The sequence below is a fragment of the Tupaia chinensis genome, unplaced genomic scaffold (assembly GCF_000334495.1).
Source record: "Tupaia chinensis unplaced genomic scaffold, TupChi_1.0 Scaffold138601_1, whole genome shotgun sequence".
Classification (NCBI taxonomy): Eukaryota; Metazoa; Chordata; class Mammalia; order Scandentia; family Tupaiidae; genus Tupaia; species Tupaia belangeri.
Window position 1 is genome coordinate 289,871 of NW_006198494.1, and position 4,945 is coordinate 294,815.

The 4,945-nt window shown below is 39.9% G+C and overlaps 1 protein-coding gene and 1 non-coding gene across 2 annotated transcripts in view; one reads left to right on the top strand and one right to left on the bottom strand.

The window, feature by feature from the left end:
* Positions 1 to 4,945, top strand: part of SH3RF1 (SH3 domain containing ring finger 1) — a 223,744-nt gene that overhangs the window by 51,203 nt on the left and 167,596 nt on the right. The window lies entirely within an intron of this gene.
* Positions 2,822 to 2,928, bottom strand: LOC114004558 (U6 spliceosomal RNA). The gene has a single exon (XR_003546684.1). It is a non-coding gene; the product is annotated as a U6 spliceosomal RNA (small nuclear RNA).

Consider the following 4,945-nt stretch of genomic DNA (forward strand, 5'->3'; position numbering starts at 1 on the left):
TCCCCTCAAGATGTCCACATCCCAATCCCAGAACCGGGGAATCTCTTGTCACATAGAAAAGGGGAATTGACTTTGAAGATGGGATTAAGGTTGCTTGTCAGCTGACTCTGAGACAGGAGATAATCCTGGATTCGTTGTGTCCAGTGGAACCAGGGAGTTTTCAAAAGTTGAAGAGGAAAACAGAAGAGGTTAGAGTGGTGCCCTGTGACAGATTCAACCCATTGTTACTGGTTTTGAGGATGGAGGTGACCACAAGCCAAGGAGTGAGGACAGCCTGTGGAAGCTGGAGAAAGGTGAGAAATGAATTTTTCCCTAGAGCCATTAGAAAGAAATTTAGCCCTGCTAACACTTTGATACCAGCTCAGAGACCCGTGTCAGACTCTGACCTCCAGAACTGTAAGGTAATACATTTGTGTCAGCTTTTTTTTTTTTTTTTTTTTTTAAAGAATTAGTTTTTATTTAACTTTGTTTATTTTAATTTGAACTGGGTGGGGGGAGAGAAAGAGAAAGAGAATATGAGACAGCAAGCTTCCAGGTGGTCTGGGACTTAAACTGCAGTTGACCATGTGGGAGTCCAGTGCCCTAAACTACCACGCCACCTGCTGGCCCCACATTTGTGTCATCTTAAGCCATATAGTTTGTGCTGCTTTGTTATAGCAGCCATAGGAAATGGATTACACATGTATACTGAAATCTATTTAGGTCTACCTGTATTTGAAGACTAATTTTCATAGCCAGTATTTTCTAGTGTAGGTATTTAACACTTACAGAAGCTATGAATTTAGAATAGGTATTCAGGGGACCAGCAGATGTCGTAATGGTTAGGTTGGTGGACTCCCATGTAGTAAACTGCAGTTTGAGTCCCAGATCTAGTGGCTTAAACTCACACTGGGCACGCATGCATGTAATCCCAAAAGGAGATTGGAGGAGAAGGGATTGTGGCGTGGCCATCTTCCCTGGGAGGGTGTTTCTTGTTTTCTGTCTCTGTCTCTCTCTGTCTTTCTGGTGAGTGCACGCACCCTATAGCAAAAACCTTTCTTTTTCTTAAAACAAACAAACAAACAAACAAAAAACAAACAAAAAAACCTATAAGAATAGGTATTCAGTAGTGATCTGCTTACTAAAAGTAGCTTACTAAATAAAATAGTGAAATAACTACTTGAAGAAAGATAGTAGTTGAAATGTATTATGTTACTTTAATAGGAAATAATATCTTTTTAATAAAATTTAGACCCAGGATTTGGGATTCAAAATTGCTTTTTAAATCCATGACTTGCAGAGTTCCCTTAATCTACTCTTATGATATTATTTTTTAAAAGGTTTCTCTTATTAGTTTCCTGAATTGAAGCATTATGAGATGCAGTACATTCAGCTCTAGGATCCAAGGATGGTCTGTTTCCCTTTGGGAAATTCCACTGTACTTTTCCCATTTCCCTCTGGCATTCCTCTTAAAAGTACCTGGCTTTGCCACTGTTCTGTAGCCAGAGCTATGTAATCCATCTCCTCACAAGTTGTTTCCAGTCCACCAGGGGAGAAAGGCATGAACAGTAATTATAGGTCAGTGTGGTAGTGTAGTCAAATAAATAATGCATAAATGTTATAGAACACCCAGGGATCCCAGAAAACCCTGCCAAATACTGTTTCGGAATATTAAATGATAGGTCAGATTTTAAAAGAAACATTACGTTGCTGTGGGCCCCGTTACAAGTTGTAGAGCATAAATTCCAACTCTACACCTGACACCTGTTAAGAAAACCACACATTTTTGTAAACCATGGATGAGCTCCATGAATCATTTTGCCATGTACCTATCAGTGAGAGATGAAATATTTGGTGACAGATACTGCTTATTCAAGAGGAACATTTTCCAAATATATGAAATTGAGAATAGTTCTTTGGTTTGCATTTGCCATCATAGTCTTTTTAGTGTGTAATAAATTCAGAATTTTTTGGCACTAGGTTATGGATTGATTTTGCAGTCTGTTCTTCTTTCCTATCATTTTCTAATAGGAATTTATTGAACTCTTGATTTCAGTTAATTATATTTATTTATTTTTAGGTTTTTGCCATAGGGTGTGTGCACTTGCCAGAAAGAGAGAGACAGAGAGAAAGAGAATGAGAGGGAAAGGTGATAAACCATCCCAGCAGGGAAGGCTACACCACAGTCTCTTCTCCTCTATTCTTCTGGATTTTGGGCATGCATACAAGTCCAGTGTGAATTTCAAGCTGCCACATGTGGGACTCAAACTGTGGTCAACCATGTGGGAGTCCAGCACCTTACCCACCATGCCACCTTCTGGCCCCAGTTAATTATTTTTTTTACATCAAGAACAGGCCCACAGTTTTTACTAAAAATTGTTTTCTCTAATTTCTGATTTACACCTATTGTATATCTTTGTGGGGTACTGTGTGGTTTTTCAAAACATCTCTACAGTGAATAATAAACAGATCAAATAAATAAACACATCATCTCCAATACTTCTCGTTACTTTGCGTTTTATACTTTTGACATTTACTCCCTTGCTTATTTGGAAATACACATTAAATTGTCACCAACATTCTTTACTGTGCTATACTATTCTACAGCTCATTCCACTTGTTTACCTGTACTCTTGCATCTTTTAAACAAATTCTCCTCATCCTTCCTAACCCCCACTCTCCAGTACCCATGATTGCACTCTCCACTGTTGGGCAGTGGTGTCTTTTATCTTCTGCTAACGAGTGAGGGCACGTAGTATTGGTTAAGTGAGATCGTATGGTATTTGTCTCTCCAAGCCTGGCTTATTTTACTCAGCTTACTTCTTCCACATTCATCCATTTAAAAAATATAGAACGCTTCATGAATTTGTGTGTTGTCTTTGCTCAGGAGCCTTGCTAATCTTCTCTGTATTGTTCCAGTTTTTAGTATATATGCTACTACTGAAGCAAGCACTTGATTTTTTTTTTTTTTTTTAAATGTGTTTGTAAAAGCAGTTAGGGTCCAGCTGTGGGCAGTGTGCTGCTAAGATACTGCTCTGCTGTCTGGGACCAAATGGGAAGCCTGGGATCAATCCCTGGTCCAAGCTAAAGGCAGTGCATGGTAGTCTGTACCTGAAGTGGTGGCGACTCAGAAAGGTTGAGGAAACAGGTTCATGAAAATTGAGGCTAGCCTCAGCCACGTAGTGAGACCCAGTCAACCCATCAGTCAGTCAGTCAATGAAATTGAAAAACAAAAAAAAAAGTGTGGGGTATAGTGTGCATGTCTGTGGTCCCAGATGAAAGACTGAGGTAGAAAAATCTCAACATATGGAGATCCCATTTAAAAAATAAATAAATTAAAAAAATTCAAAGCAGTTAGGTAATTGTTTCTTCTTTTTTAGACAGAGATTTTTGCTACAGGGTGTGTGTGTTCGCATGGGAGACAGACAGAAAGCTAGAAGTCACACCCCCAGCCCCCATGGAGGGTGGCCATGTTGTGATCTCTTCTCCATTCTCCTCTCAGGATTTTGGGCACACATGCACATGTACCCAGCATGAGTTTTAGGCTGCTGAGTGTGGGACTTGAACCATGGTCAACTATGTGAGAGTCCAGCGATGTAACCGTTATGCCATCTGCTGGTCCTTGTCCTGTTTCTTTTAAAAATCAAATTCTATCAGTTTTGTCCTCATTATAGCATTCCTTACAATTTGCTTTTTATTGTTATAATGGTGAATGGTAATGTTTTGGTGAACAGGGAAACACTTGATATATAAAAAAGATAGCTACTGTGAAAAGCAGAATCTTTTTCTTTTCTTTTCTGTTTTTTTTTTTTTTTAAGAAGAATTTTTGCTATAGAGCATATGTGCTTGCCAGAGAGACAGAGACAGGAAGCAAGAAATCATCCCCTCTTGGGGATGCTACAATCCCTTCTCTCCTCCACTGTCCCCTTGGGATTTTGGGTATGCACGCATATGTGCCTGGCGTGCGTTTCAAGCTACTAGGTCTAGACTCAGCGTAACCATTATGCCATCTGCTGGTCCCTCTTTTTTCTTAATTTTTAATTTTTTTTTTATTTAATGCAAGAGAAATGGAGAAAGGAGGAAAGGCAGAGAGACAGAGATAGTTATTTTTGACAGGGTCTGATTGTGTTGCAATCCTCCTGCCCCATCCTTCCTAAATTAGCTAGAAATATAGGCTCATACTGTCCCAACCAGCATGTTCAGGTTGACCCAGGAAGTGACCCTTGGGCTCCCATGTGGCCTCTAGCCTTCTGAATATGGTGCTATCTGTTGGTCCCTGTGGCTTGGCCACAGAATTTTTTTGATTTATGAATTTGAAACTGATAAAAGTCAAGTGATTACAAAAGACAAACCTAATGGGAGTTTAATTTCAGAAACAAAATATGCTCTCTTACATATAGCATGATTTGCCTTGTCTGAGAGGTTCTTCTTCATTCACTTACCAGAGGTACTTAACCACCTACCTCTTTCATTCATGTTACGTGCACTCAAACAAAAGAGATGAGAAATTGTGAGTCACAACATTTGGTTGTTTTGATGTCACGACATTAGCTAGAATAACGGCATTAGTCAGAATATTGCTTCTGTTGAAAGTGATTATCAGAAGTGTGTTGCTATATATGGCTCCATTCCTTGTCTGTTTTGTTCAGACGGGGTTGTCAGCAACATGGCAGCCACTGCTGGGGGTTATAGTGATGATCCTCTTTGTCTGCCAGTGGAGGAAGGGTCCCTCCTCCTTCCAGGAGTAACTGTGTCTGCCCATTTCTTTCATGATCCTTTCCTTAGTGAACTGTGTCATCCTGCAATTCCAGTCTCCCTCTTTCCAGTGGATTCTTCTCTATAAGCTCCTCAAATTGAACATGACTTCTTTACTCTTAAGACAGACAGACACACACACACTCAGACTTCATACTCAGCCATCCCTCAACTCTGTTACTCCTTCAAGCTACCGACACTTCACTCTTTC